Here is a 21,311-nt window from a genome sequence, read left to right as displayed (position 1 = left end):
ATTATTTTTCTTTTTTGTAAATGTACTAGATTTAATTAAACATTTCTCGAACTCATCGTGAAAAAAAATCTAGTTAAAATAAAGAAATACATATGGCATTATCTTTGCCTGAAAAACCAGTGGCTGTGTTATTAGTGTTCAGGTAAGATGGGAACATGCAAGACTTGAGTTCACTTTGATTGATATAGAAGCTTTTAGCCACCACCACCCATAAAGCAGTAGATTTCATTGACTATAGGGGCACTGACTGTGGTGTTCCCAAAGTCTGTAGCAATCTTTGCTCCCTTTTCCTTTCGCTTCCTCTCCACTTCCCCATGGCTGTTTCTGTTGATGTGTGTGTTTGTGCAAGGGAGTGAGTTACAGACAGACCATCTTAGAAATGGCTTGGCTGTGACACAGTACTGAACAGAAAATATCTTAATATCTTTATTCTTAAGCAGAAACTTTGAAAAAGGCGGGGGGGTGGGGGGGTGGGGGGGGCATGAGGCTGGGAAGGTTTTCCTATATGGAAGTCTTAAAAGGCTCTTTATACACACTACGATTGCTTTCAAATGACTGGCTTCTGTGCAGACATATGTAATGGTTAAATAAAATGGTGTTTTTCAGTTCATTAGCATCTGTGCTCACATGATCCTGTCTACTCTTTTCCACTTATCCTGTCACTCTTCTCCCCATTTCTTTGTCTTCTTTCATCTACCTAAAGAAAATCCCAGGCACTGTTAAGCCTGAATTAGTCCTGAAGATCTGATGATGTACATTTAAAACTTCATGTCTGTTTCCAGATCATCGATTTTCTCCCTAAATCAGACTGTGACAGAGCCTTAATGGTGACAATCCAGCTGCAGTTTAATACGCAGCTTGAGGCTTCAAACAACAGTGCCATATGCAAAGTGCAATGCAATCTGTGCAGCTTCTGGGCTACTTATATACAGATGGGGAGGGAGGTGGATTCAGTTGTTGTGCTGAGAAAACAGGACATTACACCCGAACCCATCAGAAATGGGATATGATAGATTACCTAGAGTTACCTATAGATGAGATTTCAGGAATACTCTGTTGACTAAGGGATATGAAGACGCTCTTCCAGTGATATTTGGTGCTGTTGGGCTTTTACATTTTAATCATCGTCAATGCATATAATAATTTATGCTTGATTAAAATGTTTTACATGGTCCTTGATGGTATTGTCAGTTCTCCCAAACAGGAAAACTAGTGTGAGTGAATGCTCGAATTGGATATCACAAACAGCACTCAAGATTAAGGGACATGGGGAGGCTCTTGGGTATGATATTAGAAATTGTGTCTTTGAGATGTGACAGACACACAAAAAGCTACTGTTCAGGGTTGTCACTGAAGACCCTGCCTGAACGTGTCTCAAGGCAATTCCAAATCATGGTCCTATATTTTTTAAAAAGCTTTCAATGAGCCAGGATTTTGGTCTTCAGAATCTTTTCCTCCATAAGCCCTTTACAACTGTAAAGTACAGCAATGTCAGAATAGTTTTCTCAAATATTCTGCAATGCATACACTGGGCCATGGGGCACCCTTACATCAGACTAATAAGATGACACAGTGCAGATCTGCTGCTTTGAATGAAGCACTTGAATATGACTATGTCTACAGAAGCACGTAGTGTGAATCAACAGGAGCAGAGCTGTAGAACAAAAGTTTATTCTGAAGTCCCAATTCAGGAATTGATTTTTAACTTTGGGCTAGCTCTACTCCAGGCCCCTTGTCTCCATGATAATTTGGTGCTGAGATGGATTAGTTGTGCTCCTGGGGCATATCTTCACTTAAATACCATCCGTAGTTCGGGTCACGTTCTCAGCTATGGCTCCTCTATTCAAAGCAATGCACGGTTAAATGGAGGTGATTATAAGATATTGCTCAGAGTGCCTCTGACCTAAATGAAAATACTAGGGTGGGGGAGGTCATCTCCATGGCCAGCTTTAAGCAAATGTTTAATGCATTTCAGCAGCTAATTGTTTCAGAACTGGGACGTGAGGTTGTGCTATATGTTTAACAAACACTGAAACAAGTTATATCTATGCTTACATGTTAGCTTAAGCAACATCTAAGTAACCTGATGAACTGTGGGAAGGTAGATTGAAAGGAAGCTTTTCAAGGTCATGTATGTAGTTATGGCTTGGATGGTCAAGAGCGGTAACCAGCTAACTCTGGGGCGACAGCCAGCCGTGAGCTGACCCTGTACAGCACTAACATATCCATGGACAATATACTTTGTCACATATCAAATTCAAACAGCTGAGAAATAGTAAGTGTCAGTATGCAATTAGCCAGACTGGAATTTAACCAGGGCACCAAGGGCTAATACTGTTGCTTTTTTTCAATGACATTTTTCTCCTATGAAATTCATTAAAGCTACTGTAATGTTATTCATGATATTTGGAAACATAACATTAAGTTCAGCATTCCTAGGCATCATTTCCATTTAATGACAATTCTGCAACAATCAGACAGGCTGTAGTAGCTCGGTCAGATAAAGCTCTTGTTTGAAATGTGATCCCCTACACAATACATTTAATGATGTGTGTCACTTGCCTCAAATCCATCAGCAGCATGACAAGAATGAAACTAATCTGCAATTAATTTTTTCTGTTAGGAGAAACACTACTGAAAAACAAAACCAACACATTTATTATTTTAAAATAATGTTTTTATTTTCTGATAGCTTCAGTGAAATTATAGTTGTCTTTAAAGTATGCCTGTAATTTTTAACCTCTTAAGAAATGTGATTGTCTGTATTCTTTCTTAAAACAGGTTTTAATTACATTCATCAACATAAAGAATAAACACTTCCCATTTTCTCTGAAACAATGTAGGGGAACAAGTGTGTAAAAACTGTAGGAAAAAAAAAAAACCAACTCCTTATCTTGGTGTTCATATCCAATCTGGTGGCAAGGCTCCCTCCATCCTCCATTCCTTTCCACCCATTTGTACTGCAGCTGTGTCCAGTCCTTTCTGAACTTGTCCTGTTTTGTGTTTAGAGATTCACTGGGAGAGCAAATGGGCATGAATGGTTAAGTCATTCTGCCTCCATTCTTTGTATTCAGCCATTGCTTTAAGCAGTATTTAAGTATTAGAAGTAACTTATCCCATAGCTATTTGATGTAAAAAATAGAACACTAACTGCTTGATTAGATACCATTTTAATTTCAGTGTTTTCTAGCATTAAAGTCATTAGATTAATAAAGATAGGCTGTATGTCTTTTAATGTCACTAGAGTTTCGGAAACACTTAGAATCACCCGATATGAAGTACCATAGATCCTTTTACTTCAGGTAAGCTTTATCACTTTAGGGCAGACGAACATCGGGTTCTTACTGAAATTTTAAATCTGTATAATAGATAAATATCTAATTAAAATGTATTCATCTTTTAAAAATACAATAAACAACTGATCCTATTTGAGCTCATGCCATGCTAATGTTAAATTGCAGCTTTTAATTAAAATATTTTATAATAAAGACACATGGCACTGCTGAAAGGTTGTTTGAAAGAAAGAAATATCCAGAAGACTTTTCCTACTGATCATTGCAATATATTACATTCAGCAGCTCAGAGGGGAACTAACTAAATAAGCTCCTTTGAAGAATGTGTTGTAGTTCTGAGCTGGAAAGAATAGACACTTGCTAGTATCTTTTTCAAACTTTTAATGTGGATGTGAGAACCCCTCTGGAAATTCTACCTATGTAGAAATTGCAGAGCCTTCATGGAGCAGCTTTTTCTTACATTTGTGTTTGACCCCAGAGGAATAAGTTGTGGGCACAGTCGAGTCCATGGATAACACGTTGATGCCCATTGAGTCCGAGGTTAAGAAGGCAGCTCACGCTTCGTTCAGCTCTTGGCCTCTCTGGGAAGCCTGTCATCAAAGCTGTTAGCTTTGCCAGAACTGTCTTCATCCTGAAAAGACTTATGCAATTGTTTACCCTTCCACCCATGAGCTGTCTTGGCTTCAAGCACAAACCTGAGCAGCAGCAGTGCTTTTGAAAGCATTGCCTTCCTTCTCTTTGCTAGCCTTTCTCCTTCAGCAGGAAATATGAAATCAATATGAAATCTGTCTTTAACATGGAACAGTGTCTTATTTGCAGCACAAACTAATTACAGGGGCTTCTTTATATTTCCTTTCTAAGGTTTTATTATACCACCAGATAATTCTCAAGCAGGATTACAGCAGCTCAATATATTCTCGTCATCTGAACCAGCTGCCCCCAGAACATATTCACTTTGGTGTGGCTTTGCTCCGGAATTTGTTCAAGATGAGCTGACTGGTTATCAGATATTGGGAGCATCAACTTTTAGATTTCTCATTTTGGCAGTTGCTCTATTTCATGCTGGCTAAAAATCTTGAAATATCTATTGAGTCTGAGACAGCTAATGTGGTGTTGGGGTTTTTTTGTTGTTGTTTGGGGGTTTTGTTTGTTTGCTTCTTTTGTTGTTGGTTTTGTTGTTGTTATTGTTGTTTGTTTGTTTAAAATTTGGTTTGGTTTGGTTTCTGTTGTATGAATAACTGTTCAGTATATTTCAAACATTGCCAGTCTATACCTTCTGGTGCCTGGCTGAGACACTGAAAATACTTAAAGAATATGACATTATATTTTATTTCATTTTGCCAGTGCATGACTTTGAAGTATTAATTGCTAGATGCTCTTCTACTCGTCTGATTCATGAAACTGCAGTATTCTGAACTTCTTACCTTAGCTACAGGCTGAATTCCTTTGCTTTTGTGATTAAAACTGCTCTCACATTTGGAAATATCCTTTATTACTAGCAGTTTCATTTTCTCTTAAAGACATTTGGGTGGAAGCATGTGTCTGCTGAAGCCTCTGGTTTCCCATTCCCCAGGCTGTTGCCCTGCACAAACAAGGAAAGGTTTTGTTGTTTCTCCTGAACTTTGTAACTGCAAGTCAAGGGAAATGCATCTTCTGCCATTTACTGCCAAAGAATAGTACATATTTGACTGAACTATAGACATGGTAATTAGGCTAAATGAGTTGGTCAGATTCTCTGTAAAATCTATACAGAAAAACAGGATTTATCACATATCACAAAAGTGTATCATCAAGTGAGATGTATCTGCCCATGAAGACATCTGCCCGTCTGTTGACCGCAGAGGGCAGCATGGGCAGCTAACTTTATATATAGAGAGATATCTGCTAGCCTTTATACAGCAATACATGGGGGAGGCAAAGAGTAACAGAGTTGTTTACGATATCTTTTCAGTTGAGAATCTAAACTTACTGATTCATTCTGTTATAACTATTCCTGCTAACTGCAGGCCAGACATTTGAAGCATGCCTAGCTTACCTTTGGCTTTGAATGAATAAAATCTATTAAATAGTCATTCTGAAGTGGTGCTTTCCTCTAAAGATCAGTGTGGGCTGTGATCTTAAAATATCTCAGATTTATTCAAGCAAGCGTACCCTAAATAATGGCTACAAAAAATGTAGTGGTATCCTTAATGGAAAAAGCCCCAGAGGAGAATGTGGCACAGAAAAGCAAATTCTTCAATACTATTTTTTTGAATGTTGCAATGAATTTTTAGATTTAAGCCATTCATCCATCTTATGTCATCTTGGCTGTTCATTTTCCATGGACATCCATGCAGTTCCATTTTGTTAGCATGAATGCCTGCTGAAAATGAGTTACATTGGTAAAGAGTTGCCACCATCTCTTCCATTTGCTCGCCTACATATTGCCTTTCCCTCATGACATCACATATTCATTGTTTGCTCCTCAAATTCTGAATAATATAAGCCATTTTTGATGTTTTGATGGAATGATGACAGTTGTCTGAATATTTGGAATTGAAACCACTGAAGTTGTCATGATGTTTTATTATCTTAGAAAACTGTCAGACCCTTTATAATGACTTTATTACATTACCAAAATATGTATCTGGATGCTGTCATGTTCCTCTATGCCTCTCATTTCCCTTTGTTTTTAATTTAGTTTGATTTTTCAACATTTTTTTCTCATTGTTCACTGTCTTAAGTAGTCCTTCTTATACCGTTTAAATAAAATCTATTCAATGTTTGATCCCCACTCCCCCCCCCCCCCAAAAAAAAACCAAAAAAAAACCCAAAACCAAAAACAAAAAGGTGTGCTTTTCCATGCCAATGTGATTGTAGAAATCAATTTGGCAGTTGTAGTCTCTTGGAAGGAAATTCTATTATTATCAACTTAACTGTCGCTATAGATTTATGGATAGGTTACCTCCTTGTCATGACAATACTTTTATATCTCCACAACCTCCCCAAACCACACCTTCATGTTACCCAGGCTGCAAAAAATGCAATCAGACACACAGACAATTGTAATGAAACTCTTGGCTCATTTATTGATTTATAATTGTGTTAACCTGTGGTGAAACATCCAGTAAGCCCTGTAATCCCTTCAACACAGAGCAGGAGACATTTGAATGGGACTAAGATGCAGATAACAAGCTGCTCTAGAAGAGAAGAAACAACTGAGAAAGAATAGCCGAAATGCAGATAAAAAATGTTTGTAACAGAAAACCTGGATATTCAGAGATAAAAACAGAAGTAACTAATTGCTTGTAGCCAATTGGGACGTACACCAATGGGAGAGTGCTGCAAGGTGACTTCGCAGCCAGGCATATTAAACAGCGACACACTTTATATTGTTTTAAAAGGGTCCCAGTACTTTCTTCCTGGTTTCAGCTGGGATAGAGTTAATTTTCTTCCCAGTAGCTGGTAGAGTGCTTGTTACCTCCACCTGCTTTACCTTCACCCTTTACCTCGGAGATTGTTTCCTCCCCACGTGGCAAATCTTGACTTGGTGTGTCCATGTTTGGCTTCCATGGGAGAATGCCTTGGAGGAGAGGTGTGAAGCTACAGAGATACTCCACCTCGTCTTCTTGATCTAGATTGCTCCTCAAGGTCTGCTTGGACTATGATATTTCTCTGTTTAATCTGTATACTGGGAGATGAGCTGTTGTGAAGACTTTAAATGCACTTTTCATTTGGCAGCCATGCCAGCAGAATCTTTCTTCTTAGATAAAGCAAGAAACTGCTGTTGGAAAAGTACCTGCACGGGTCTTCTGCAAAACAGCCTTTTGTAGGGCTTGTTTGTACATTCAGGATGCCAGTGATTTTCTCAGAGCCTCTCAGAAGGAACTGCTGGTGACAAAAAGATGACACAAAGAAGTACAGCTTACAAGGAAAATGACAGTCGTGTCATCTGTTGGTGGTTAGCTTTTAGTTAGCAGTCTGTACAGATCTGCACGAAAGAAAAATTTGTGAGAAAGCTAATTATGGCTGAAGGAATTCCATCATTCAGTTTTTACCGGCAGAGAAAGGTATAAGGAAGAATAAAGTCTCATTCTGGCTCCTGCCCTTCTCCAGGGACTGTGCTCTACAAGTCTAGTTGCAAAATTCCATTTTATTAATTTTCAGGTTTTTTGCTGAAACCTTCATTTTCCTATCTGTGAATCTTCTTCTTGCACACTGTGCACAAGCCAGATATCACCCTATTCTTAATGCGGAAAGAGGAGAGGCATGAACATACCTCATCAGGCAGTACTAATTGGGGCACAGTCTTGCCTCTCCACCATCTATGCCTGAAGCAATATGACCTCCCATCTCTCAAGATTTATCCTCTCATTTTCTCCACTGGGGCACATATAGGTGAAAGAGAATGGTGTGCAATGTGAAGGCATTATTTTATATACATGTTGCTATTTTTACATCAGCAAAATCAAGGTTTTAGCCTAACATATATTATTTACTACAACTCCAGTTCAGGAAACTGTTTAAGCTTATGCCTAATTAGAGTGGAACTAATGCATGTTCTTCATGTTAATCTGCACTTGAGCAAAGATGCTGTCCTGAAACTGAGACAGTAATGAGCAACTTTGTAAAAATGAAAGTACTTTGGAAAAGTAGCAGATTAATATAGGAGGCAACATTTACTGAGTGCATTGTCTGTATAAAAACATGAATTCCTGGAAGCAAGGATAGTTTCCTGTGTGTTTTTGCAGTAGTAGCTCAAATTACTTGAAAGAAATTTTGCCAGAATTTAATTACAGCTCATCACGGTGTCACAAATAATAAGAGCATGACCTAATATTTAAAGAAGATTAATCACTTTAATCATCTTTGTTTTTGAAGATTTCCTTGTGTTTTTGTCTTAATCACTCACTTCCCCACCCCAGCACCCCCCCCCCAAGATGAATTAGGAAGTTAGAGAGGTTTGTTTTTATCCAGATCTAACAACTTGGCTAAGAATAGCAGCATGTTAGCTTCACTCAGTGCGATGTTTAAGCTGTGCAGTCATGACAATCAGGAAAAAAAAAAAAAAAAAGGGGAAAAAAAGCCCCAAAAATTCTTACCCAAACAAACCAATCTGAAAAAGAAAACGAAAGAAGTGTCTCTGTGTTAAACTTTCAATCTCTTATCCATAGTCTCCAAATTTTACAGTATAAGATCTATGTATAACGTCTGCTCCTAAATCTCTGAATAAATTGTTTGATATAGCACAGTTAATTTAAGAAGGTCCAGGAAATTACTTATGATAAAATTACATTAAAGCACATTACTACAGTTGAAACTGAAGATCTTAAATATCTATAAAATGTCACAATTCAGGTTTCAATGTTAGTCCTTTATGGTATTAATCTCAGTTTTAGTGATCAGAACTCCAGACCCAGTATGGGAGTCAAGGTATGGTGTGTTGTTTATTTGAAATCAATCAGTATTTGAGTTGATACAGTGTAATATCTTAATCCACCTTGTACTAATGGGTGTTATTTCAAGAAGAAAAAAGGATGGGCTTCACTTCTGACATTGTTGCATTTATTTCTTCTGTGTCTCAGGGAATGTTCTTTTCCTTTGTTCCCATCTATGTCATTTTTACCACCTACTACAATCCAAAAAAGTTAATAAGGAGAGAAATAATATGTCTTGCAAATTTTTTAAATTGTCTGGTACAAAAACTGACACAAATGCAGAGGATTTTGTGTGAGCCTGTTGTGTGTGTCTGCACGTTTTAACATTGTGATCTAACACCAACAATGTGCTCATTATAGGATATTCATCAGCACTACAGGCCATCCTTTGGTATTGCTGTTTTATATAGTCAGTCATTGACATTTTGAATTTGCTTTACACCTCCTCTGAGGTGGTGGGGAGGACAGTGTCTTTACATTTAAGGATCTTTGTCATTACCACAACCATGGGATAATTCTTCCATTCTTTTCCTAGCTGTGAATCAATATAATATCTTCTTTCATTATTATTAAAAAAAATAAAGCTTGCCTTTGCTTCTGAGACTCCTTTCATTCCTACAGCTCATGGGTTCTTCGATTTTTAAACCTGAGGAATGCATAAGAAAAATAAGTTTTGTCGATTTTTCTCCCCCTCTGAAATCTGAGTGGTATTACTCCAGACATGCTTAGTCCTAGCTCACTGAAAGTACAGACTAAACCTAGTCACCTTCCTATCGTTGTGTCAAACCTTCCTAACAATTGCTTCGATCCACACATGAGATATTGTTGCCAAGTCCTTGTAGATTTTCCACTGAAGTCAAACACAAGTTTATACCGGTTGCAGGTGACCAGGCTGGGAGGCATGGCCACATTCTCAGAATTATCTGGGCATTTTCACTTAATGAGTTCTCAACAGATGCAGGAATGTGGGCTTCAGGTGTGATTCCTGATCTCTTTTGCTCTATTCTTAACATATCATGTAAAGAAAATCATGTGGATTTTCTATATTTAATTAAAAATGGAGGTTATTTTTTTTTAATAATTCTGTAAATAGGTTCTTTGTTACTGGTTGAGAATGGGTTGCAGGTGATTGTGTGTTTGGTGGAGTCAGAAGAGAAGGTGGAGGAGCAGGAGGTTGGAAGAGAGAGTCAAAATGTTGATCTATGCATTCCTTGGAGTGAAATTTACATTGAGCAGTCATCAGACCTAGTGGCATCTGACTTGATTTGGGCTACAGATCTGCATAGCTAATTTCCCAGTGCACTCCACTGAAGAAATGTTGCTTATGGAGAAGTTGTATTCCCTTTTGATCCCATTTTCTTTCCCATCTGAAGTGATTGAAATTATTTCACTGGTGATTGCCTGTGACTACAAGGTGACTGGTGATGCCAGTTAACCTTTTCAGGATTATAAAGTTCGAAAAATCAGCAGTGAGTTAGAACTTGACACCAGTTTGACTTGATTGTGAGGAACTGCAACTGTGAGAATCCTTGAGATTTGTCAGAAAAGAAAAAACAAAACAAAACAAAACAAAAGAGGAATGGGAGAACTATAGGTATCATAGATGGGTCAGAAATGCTTTGTAATCGATGAGAATGAAGCCTGAAAGTCCTTTGGGAAACATCAGGCAGAAATTCAAAAATGGTGGCTGCAAAAAAATAATAATAATTCTTGAGCCCTTAAATAATTACTGTATAAGACTTTAAAAATATTTAATGTAACTGTAGTTCTGAATATTGAGTCAAGGAGTATATCACTCCTACATATGATGTCTTTGCTCTTGCTAGAGTTCTGTACCTCATTCTGTAAACATTTGAGCTTATGAGGAGGAAGCAGCAAAATGTGGAAAGGGTTCACAGATCTCAGTTTATTCTGTGGAATCTGGAGTACGAAGCCATGGCTAGATGGGGACAATGGTAAAAGTGTCCTTGTGCTCTTTTCTGAAAATCTTTCCTGACAGTCTTAGTTCAGAAAATTTAAAGGTAACAAGAACTGAATTTTCTTCTGTGCCAATGCCTGCAGTTAGTTTTTCAGAACATGCTACAGAAACTACGACCGTTTGTACCACTGGTGTGTGGACAGAAGCAGTTCTTCATTCTCCAGGGCTGTTAACCTAGCCCCATTTATGTCATTTAAATGTAACACACAAAAAATAAAAAATACTGCTTTTACTAATTTTAGAACTATATCACATAAAACAAAAAAATTTATTTGTCCTGATTGCCTGACATTTTCAATATGCAATGTCCATAAAAGAGAAATTGCTTTTTATGGAGCACAGGTAAAGAGGCCATGAGGGAAAAGGAAGATAATTAATAAAAATAAAATCATAAACCCCCACAGAATAGTTCTGATCGGAATTATTTTTTTATTTCCCGCATACACTTAAGTCAAAGGCTTACTGTTATGTCAAACTTACACAGTAGTATAGAAATCTTTATTTTTGTAATTAGCAAGTTCCTTAAACTTGTGAGTAGAACAACTGCTGTTCTTTGGAAGTATGTTTCATTAAAGCAAAATAGGATCGGAATGGCTATTTTCCTTCAAAAATAAAAATAAAAATAAACAACAGAAAGCTTCATAGTATTGCAATCTCTGGTAGAAAATGGTTGTTTAAAAACCAGTGATACTTAGAGAAAAACTTAAGACAAAGCAATAATAAAGAAGAAAACATCACATGCTACCTGAAATTAATACGCTATTACTCAGAAACTCCATAATGCCACTATCCATTAAAATGTATTATTCTGCTTCTTCAGTGTATGGTTTTATTTGTCCAGATAGTGATAGAAAATAGACAGATATTTTAGAACATCTCAATTTTTCCATATTGATGAAAGTATCAACAGCGCCTATATCACGTCTTTTCTCCTCCTGTTTGTGATTCTCATTGAAATTCTATCTAAGGTCTGAACAAAGTCAGTAATGTTTTGCCTTTACCTGCCTCCATATCTGTGGTTTTATCTCGATGAATAATGTACTTAAATGAAAGGATTTTGTGATACTTGTAATCTGAAAAATCACAGAAAAGATGGAGAATTCTGAGGTGACTTTGATAGATACGTGGGCAGTTAAACTGAAAAATGGGATTATGGCATTGTTTATTCATCATTTATATCAGAATAAGAATGACAGTTACAGAAGATCTGCAGTCTGAACATAAGCTTCCCAAAATTTAGAATTAGGAGTTCATGTTTGAGGGTTTCTCTAGCAGACTGTCTAAATTCAGTACTTGTGCAGCTTACAAAATGTAAGAAATCAGAGAGTTCAGAGCTAACTGATCATATGAATGGTAACAAAGCATCATGAACAGATGGTATTCACCCAAGAGTTCTAAAAGAATTCAAGTATAGAATTGCTGAACTATTAAATATGCTTAAAGTTGAATCAGCACCAGGGAAATGGAAGATGGCAAGTTCAGAACAGTCCAGGGAGCTACAGGACGGTAAATCCGAGTTTTGCTGAGTAAATCGATAGTTACTAAAAGAAAGAACAGAAATAACGAGTACCTGAATAAATATGGTTCTAAAGACAAAAGCCAACATGCTTTTCACAAAGGTTACTTATGCTTAACAAGTCTTTTACAGCTCTTTAATTAAGTCACCAAACATACAAGGAACAGGGTTCCAGTTTCTTTAAATTTCCAAAGAGGTTTATGCAAATAACGAAAATAAAATTGAAGGAAGACATGTAACATGTTAGTAAGTGTCAAAAAAAGAAGCAAAGGCAAGAGTAAATGGTCAGTTTATCAATGAACAGACTATCACTGTAACTCCATGTAGATATAGATATTCCTGTTTTAAATATATTCATCAGTAACTGGACAATAAGATGAAACATTTTCCAAGTTATTTAACTTTTTGGGGTAGTAAAAAATACAGTTGACCATGATGAAGTTTAGGATTAATTCTTAATATATTTAAAGCCTGGATGGTAAGATGAAATTCAATGCTGAAGATTGGAAAGTAGTAAAGGGACAGCCATGACAATAAACACATGACAAAGGTCTGCAAACAAGCTATCACCACTGAAAAAAGTCACTTCAGGATTACTGTTGGGTGATTTCTGTCAGCTCAATGCTCTGTACCAGCAAAAAAGCAAAGTGGGATGTTAGCAAGGGAATAAAGAATAGAGCAGAACAAAGCAAGTGCTACATGTCATTAAGCATTGTTTCAGTACCCTGAGTTGTACTGTCCTCCATTCTTCTCAAAAGTGATATAGTAGATTTTGAAAATATGAAAGTAAGTAGGCAAAGATAATCAGGGGCACTAAATATCCTTCATATGTGGCTACATCAAATAAGTGGTGATGTGTTAGTCACAAAAGGGGGGAATTTTGATAGGAAGAGAAAAAATCAGGGAAAAGAGGAATAAATGAAGAGTATTCATTGTTCCTAACAATACAGGAATTGGGAAGAATTAAATTAAACATTATATGGTAAACAATTGAAAATGCTCTCTTACACAGTACAAAACTAAACTATGGAACTCATTGCTGCAGGAATTATAAATGTAAAAGCTTTTTTCGACAGGTTTAAAAGTAATTCAACCAGGCATCCAAGGCGTATTAGAGAAAAACATGACATTTCTAGCTCAGGAAGTGCCCGAGCCTTAGATTCCCAGTATTTGCTATGCTTGGTTAGATTTCATGTCCTGTCCCTAAGCAAGTTGCTGCTGTTGATGATAGCATGGGGGGACAAGGCAGAACTGTGGGCTGATTTAGTGTTACTGCACTTCTGCTGTAATATGTGTATAAAAATGAACGACAAAATTTAATTTTGATGCAGCAGACACAGGGAGGTCTCATGAAAACATTCATTTACATAAATATTTAGATTTGTATACACTTCTATGTTAATATGTACAGCAGTATTAACATACTGTTCTACTAAGGTACTAGATTTTCCAAGCAAATGTTAGCTTGAAGCAGACATCGCTGGATAAAGATGTTCAGTCTGCACTAGAAAGCAGTCCAGAACAATGGTCCCAAGAGTCCTTTCTTAATACAGAATTGCAGAACAGTCAGGGTTGGAAGGGACCCCTGGAGGTCACCCAGCCCAAACCCCTGCTAAAGCAGGGTCACCTACAGCAGGTCGCACAGAGCTGCATCCAGGTGCATTTTTAATGTCTCCAGAGGAGACGCCACAGCCTCTCTGGGCAGCCTGTCCCAGGGCTCTGCCACCCTCAAGGTGAAGTTCTTCCTCACATTCAGAAGGAACTGCCTGTGCTGCATTTTGTGCCCGTTGCCCCTCATCCTGTTGCTGGGCACCACCAAAGAGAGCTTGGCCCAGTCCTCCTGGCACTCACCCTTAAGGTATTTGTATGCACTGATGAGGTCCCCTCTCAGTCTTCTCCTCTCCAGACTAAACAGGCCCAGATCCCTCAGCCTTTCCTCATCAGGGCGATGCTCAGTCGCCCTCCGTTGGCCCCTCTCCAGTAGCTCCCTGTCCCTCTAGAACTGGGGAGCCCAGAACTGGACACAGAACTCCAGATGTGCCTCACCAGGGCAGAGCAGAAGAGGAGGATCCCCTCCCTCGACCTGCTGGTCATGCTCATCCCAGTGCACCCCAGGACTCCACTGGCCTTCTTGGCCACCAGGTCATGCTGCTGGCCCATGGGCAACCTGCTGCTCAACAGCACTCCCAGACATTTCTCCGCAGAGCTGCCCTGCAGCCAGTCAACCCCAAGCCTGTGGTGGTGTGTGGACTGTTCCTCCTCAGGTTCAGGATCTTAACACTTGCCTTGGTTGAACTTCATGAGGTTCTTCTGCCCAACTCTCCAGCCTGCCCAGGTCTGGCCAAATGGCAGTGCAACCATCTGACCTGTCGGCCACTCCTCCCAGTTTTGTATCATCAACAAACTTTCTGAAGGAGAACTCAGTCGCTTCATCTAGGTCACTGATGAAGAAGTTGAACAGGGCTGGACCCAGCGCTGACCCCTGGGGAACACCGCTGGCTACAGGCCTCCACCGAGACGCTGTGCTGCTGACCACAGCCCCCTGAGCTCTGCCATGCAGCCAGTTCTCAATCCACCCCACTGTCCACTCATATGACCACACGTCCTGAGCTTACCTATGAGAATATCATGGGAGATGGTGTCAAAAGCCTTGCTGAGGTCAAGGCAGACAACATCCACCACTCTCCCTTTGTCTCCCCAGTCAGCCATTCCACTGCAGAAAGCTGTTAGGTTGGTCAAGCATGATTTTCCCTTGGCAAATCCATGTTGACTACTTTTCAAGAGCCTATGCATCTTTTAATATTCTTTATTTTGTGTTTAACTGTAGGAAGTTTTTTACCAGTAGTCACATTTACTAGACTAGTTACTGTAAAGGAAAGTCAAAGAATCATCACACGATGACAGCTAATTCAATTCAAGCTAGAGGTTTCCAGAAACTTTTCTTACACGTGTGGTTCTGTTCTCTAATTTAATGTATATATTAAATATGCACATAAGACAGGAGTCACAAGAGAATTGAGAATGGTGTCAGAGATAGAACCCAGGAATCGTGACTTCTACTCATCAGATCAAACACCAGATAATGTTGTCTCCCTTGTGCATGGTTATGTGCTTTGTGTCATTTCACAGCAGAAAATAACAAGTAGTAAGGGGTGGAGAGATTCACTGATGCATCTGAGGAGGCAAGCTCCAAAGCCTAAGGCATTGCCTTTCAAAACAATTTTGGCTATGAGTGTTTGCAAACAGATGTCAAGCTGGGGAAAAAAACTGATCAGAAGTGCCACTAATTTGATGTCCTCAATGCTTCACTAGCTGGATGATTTCCCATCCTGGACTAGTGGCCCATTAAACCTGTCTTTTATTGCATGGTCATAAACCTGAATGACAGAAAATAAATAATTAAGACTAGTCAGATAGAAGGCAAAGGATTTACGTGACCCCATTTGTCAAAGATAGTGAGGGACAAATTGGAATCTAAGGGCTAATATAGGGAAACATAAAAAGTGTTTGTTTTCTGTAGCACAGAGCTGAGATGTTTATGGCAATGTGAGGAAAACACGAGGTTCACAGGCAGAGGTATTATCCCAATTATCTGGTGTGCCAAGAAGGAAAATTGAAACATTTTTCCTGTTCGCTCAGAAATACACTCACCTTTCTCCCAAGAAGAGGAGGCTGGGTAGGATTGCCTTTGAAGCTGGATGCTTAGGGATTGGGCATTGTTAAAAGATTAAGATGGTGCTTACTTTGCGGAAAAATCCTTGATTTCTGTTACATATCAAGAGGTGAGCTGAACTTTCAAAGCCAACGTTACAGAATTGAAAACCTTGCAAGTTCAATCTTACAGTCCCCACAATTTTAAGTACTTAACTTGTGCACATCTAGAAATAAATGAAGAACAATGTCCTTCTATGCATTGTCTTTCTTTTGAACAAACTGTATAGTCTCTGTTTTTAATATTGCTACTTTCTAGATGCCCTTCTCCAAAGATAATGAAGTTCATGTAGGGCTTTCCTTTAGCTTCAGTATACTTCCAGATGATGCTTCAGCAAGTCAGAATTGATTCCCGTTGTTTCCTTCAACAGTATTGCTCCTTCAGTCAGGAGGAATAATGAATAAAGTCAGCAGAACTGTGTCTTTGGTATCATAATGTACAGTGGGCTTGGCCTAGTTACCAAATTAAAAGATACAAACTTTTTATTGCCTTTGAGCTGCTGCTTTGACACCAGAGACATATTAGAGGCAGTTGGCAACTGCCACTTCATTCTTGTTTCCCAAAGCTGCAAACATCACCACCATATTTGACTGTTCAGGAAGTATCTCTATGATTTGAATTATTATCCCAGTGTGAAATGCTGTGTTTTTAAAGCAGACTACTTTTTCTGAAAAAATGTTAATATTTCAAGCAAACGAGATGTTCATTCTACCCCGAGTACCAATTTTTTAATGCAGTTTCTTTTCCTAATATTTACCAGCCTGTAGTCATTTTATGAGGTAAACTCCAGATATATGTTACAGCATTTAGTTCATTAGAAAGCCATTGAAATCCAAGATGAAGTTCTGAAGTTGCTAGTCATACTGAATAATTCCAGGTATCACAAGATGTGCTGCCATGTACTCTAATGTACTAGATCTCACTAAATTTTGCCCTAGCCTCTCAAAATAAAGGCTGGAAGTCTGCATAAATATCCATGACTTGGGGTTAAATAAGTCTATTTCTTTACCCTTGAATATTAATGACCTGTGAATTTAATACTTTCTGAGATTGTGTTGTCTGAGGTCAGAGTCATGTCTTTCATGAATTGTTTGTGTTTCATGTATTTTTATTTATTGCAGAATGGTCTTCTGGTCAGTATAAATGAGGTTCCTATGAACTGGCAGCAGTAATGTAACTGTGATGTTGCCTTCTCCTCAAACCACCCCAAGGAGTCAATTGGCTTCCTTTGAATGCCCTAATATTTTGATTCCCATGTCAGAATTGCATCTTGTAATCCCATTTCTAGAGTCCCATGCATTCTGGAAAAACTCAGGAAGCTATACAACTCCCTTCAACAAAAATCACTAAATGTGCCATTCAGACAACTCCAGAGAGCAGCCTTTCCTACCAAAAGGGTCTCCCCCAAGTATTAGGTATCACTCCAGGTTACATAAGGCTTTTCTGGAGGGTGTGCTTGATTTCAGCCTCTAATTCTAAGTCATGAACTGGAAATTATCAAAAGACGTCAGTAACAACTAAAACACATTCTTTTGGACTGTTTGTGTTGGAGTCTCTTACCCAGCTGTTGCCCGAGTCCTGTTTTCCTCTAGACATGTGCTTAGTGTGGCTTTTCCCATGACTGATCCACAGATTTTGTTTTTGTGGCCTGCACTCTAATCAATTTTATTAATTATCAGTAAATAACTGTAGGTATTTCACTGAAAAAAATGCACTTAACAAACCCTTCAGCAACAATAGACCATTAATGAGGAAACAGATAAACCTTGTCTGTAATTTCTGTTAACAAGTTTCTAGTTCTTCCTTTCAGTTTTTCTTTTAATTCTTTTTCTTTGAGCTTTCTCTTGTGTTTGCTTCAGAGAAGCATCATTAACAGGCAAAACCTGGGGAAAAAAAAAAACAAAAACAACAAACCAACAACAACCAGATTATTTCTTTTTAATAGAAGATTAATTTGTTGCGCTGAAGACAAAATAACATTTTAATGATAATTAGGGGTATATAAATAGTTCTCAATAAGAAAGATTAATGCAGTTTTGATAACCATTATAGCAAAATATTGAGGGTAAACTGCTAATACACTGGCATCACTGATTTTATGAACTCATTTTATTTCAGTTCCTGCTGTCATACAAGACAGTATCTTTGAGTGTTGCAGAAGCATATATAAATATAATTTTCTATGCAAAATAGAATGGTTAGGAATATGCAGTGAAAAATATCCGAACAATTATGTAAATTGTTGTGATTCTTAGAAAGCAGAGTATAAGTAAGCATTTAAGTTTTAGTGTGATATTTTTATTATTATTATTTCACCTTTAATGGAGGCTATTTTGTGTGTGGGTGAACCAGAAGATTATGTTGTAGCTAGCAAGAATGTTCACATAATTTTTGGTACACTGCGTTAATAAAACAAGTGTAATGAGCCATAGTGGTGTGCAATATCAGGTCAATGTGAGAATTAAGCTGCAAGTAATTATAATACTAAGATTGGTTGTATTCTAATTATCCCATGGCTAATAGTACAGAGATGATTGGCTGAAACCAAAATTATTTGGGCTGGAGTAGTTTTAGTATAGATGAATATTAGCTGTTACATTGTCATTGCACTTCCATGAAACAATATGATCATTTGTTTCTCAGTAAAAAACCCTACCCCTCAAAGAAGCAGTTAGGTTTTTCTTCTAAATTGAAATGAAAAATGTTGCTAGATTGTCAGAAGCAATGACACAAAGTCCCTGCATTTATTCTAAGTTTTATGGTGTAAGTAATGTTAGGCAAATTTGTATTCCATTCATCTCAAAATGCAAGAAGATGACTGAAACAATGATCCCCGTGAAACTAGTAATTACCAGAAGCAGTGGATGGATATAGTTGTATTCTGAGCACAAATTGGACACCAGTCTCGAGCACAAACTTGCTGTGTGCACATGCTGTTTGCATGCAAGCTTATTCTCAGATGGGAACTTCAGGAAAATTTCCAGGTGTACTGAAAGACAGCTGGGGAAGAATTAGGATTTGTTCCCTTAACGCGTCAACACCAACGTAAAAGGTCCTGTTAGAAGTATATTCCCATGGGGTTAGGTTTTCCCTCATCTGCCCAACCTAAGAAAGCTACAATTCATTTGTCTAAATTTGACCTGGTCACCCATTCACTTGTTCAAAAGGAGAAACAAAGGTTTTGTGCAATCAGATGATTATCTGTCCTGTTAAGAATCTTTTCTTGGGATGATATGGTGAATACTTACCTGACACTGACTGTTTTATTCTGGTGTTTATATAACATCTGTGACTGGTTCAGTCTTAGAGGCTTTTAGACATCTTATATAATGCATCTGCCTTCAAGGAATATCACACATTTAAGAGAAGGCAGAAAGGTCAGACACTTGGTTCGCTGCTGGCTTATGTCAAACTTGTGCGTTAGAAGATTCAAAGGAATTAGTAGGAAGCCTCCTTTGTATGGCTTTTTAGATGAGAACATCTGGACTAAATCAAGCTGTGTCTGCCCTACACTTGGCATCCAGATAGAAAGAACAAGGTCAACAAAGTATACTGGACTTTGGTTCCCTTTCTGGCTTGTGATTTTGGGAATTGAACAAACATGGTGCAGGGGAAATTACATAAGTAAAACTAAAATTATGGATGGATCACAAGTCTGTCCTGAGGGGTATCAGCTGTGGAGGGGGTTTGGTATTTGGAAGCATTGCATGTTCTGCAGATGGTATAGGTTTAGTAAACAAAACAGTCTCACTAGGTGGAAATTTTGCCCAAAGGAAATGGTTCCTAAAGGGACTACTCTGCAGAGGTCCCTGCTCCACCCCAGGAGTGACTGACAGAATCTATCTTTGTAGTTTAATTGTTGCTTTCACTGAGTATGTAAATTTATTTCATATATAAATTTCACAACAAATAATGTTCTCAAACAGCTTTTATCAACAGTGGATTTTTCAGTAAATTTATCTCTCTTTCTGGCTGTAATTTATCAGAGAACATGCTTTTCTTTGCATGAATCTCTTTATTATTCAAAATCTCCATAAAGATAAGAATGCAGTTTATTTTAGAGATTGTTCATCAGTTTTGCTCCAAGACTATTACAAAGAATACTGGCTCATCGTAATTTGCAATTCATGCTGCTTAATGGATTGCATCACTCACAAGTTTCTGGTTCTGCTTCTTGTTTATTTCCTCATTAAGAGATGTGTAAGCAGGAGCCAAAGCAGAAGCAGACATGCATGTCCCCACTGCTGGGACCTAGGGAGATACTGTCCTACTAGGCTCCTATCTCATTTTCAGAAGCCTCACAGTGGAAATAACCAGTCAATTCCCCTCATTTTCTAAGCTGATGAGGATCCAGGTAATAAGTTTTCTACAAGCAAGGAAAGTATTCACCCATGAACACATTCTGGTTATTGAAGTAAAAGAAAGATCATTACATACATCAGTGACTTCAGTGTAAAACCCAGCACTGGGCTGGTGGCTGGTGTGTCCTCTGGAGAGCAGGAGGTGCTGGCTGCTGTGTCAGGACAGGGGAGCCAGAATCTGGGAGATAAACATGGTGACAAGGCAGCGGCTTCACCACCACGAGGTGGTCCCGCAACACCCGGGTGGGGTGAGCAGAGCACACCCAGCCATGGGAACCAGGGCTGGTGGAGTCGGGTCCTCGGAGGAGTCTGTGGTGAAGAGGCACATCTGAGAAGCAGCCAGGAATAGGAACCACAAAGGCAGGGTCATGATCAGGTCTGGTGACAGCACCCAACACCAGCCATGGTCCAGGGATCATCAAGCTAGTCCATAGAGATGAGACCATTTCATATGTGAAATCAACAATTGTTAATAACCTTCTATCAGTTATGGGATGTTACAGGTAAAACCATATTCCAAAGACTATACCAACCCCAATGTTCTGATCAGCTTTTTACTTTCTCCAGCTCTCTGAAGAGTTTAAAATTAGGGGTTTTTTGCTTAGCATCATAGCATACCTGCATTTAATTTGTGAAGATTTCAAATGTGCAAGTAGCGTGGGTGAGGAAACTTCTCAGAACACTTTGTAACCAGCAAGATTGCAGCTTGGTTTCATAAAGGTTAGTGGAGGGAAAAGGATCTCAGACATATGAAGTCAAATCATCTTTCTCTCCTCTGTTTTCAAACTTATTTAATACATTAGAATGTGAATGATCCAAGATGTTGCAGTACAACTATAATAGGCAGTCACCTAGACTGTGTATGCTGGGGCAATGGGTTGAATGCTAAGGACTGTGGAAGACGGGCATTTGTTTTGTGGTTGTACTTTGCACATTTGTGGTGTTCTTGATTGCTTCAGTCTTTAATGGCAATTAATACCTATGACTGAATCAAAATCTTTACAAAGAAGCTGTAACTTCAACATAATGATGAT

General features: G+C 38.4%; 1 protein-coding gene across 1 annotated transcript in view; it reads left to right on the top strand.

Moving 5' to 3' along the window:
• The window catches only part of RIT2 (Ras like without CAAX 2), a 178,735-nt gene that overhangs the window by 92,298 nt on the left and 65,126 nt on the right, over positions 1 to 21,311 (top strand). The gene's annotated exons all lie outside the window — the stretch shown is intronic.

This window comes from Falco peregrinus, chromosome Z (genome assembly GCF_023634155.1).
Source record: "Falco peregrinus isolate bFalPer1 chromosome Z, bFalPer1.pri, whole genome shotgun sequence".
In the NCBI taxonomy this organism is placed as follows: domain Eukaryota; kingdom Metazoa; phylum Chordata; class Aves; order Falconiformes; family Falconidae; genus Falco; species Falco peregrinus.
Note: the sequence above shows the minus strand (reverse complement) of the source record. Positions and strands in the feature narration are given on the sequence as shown.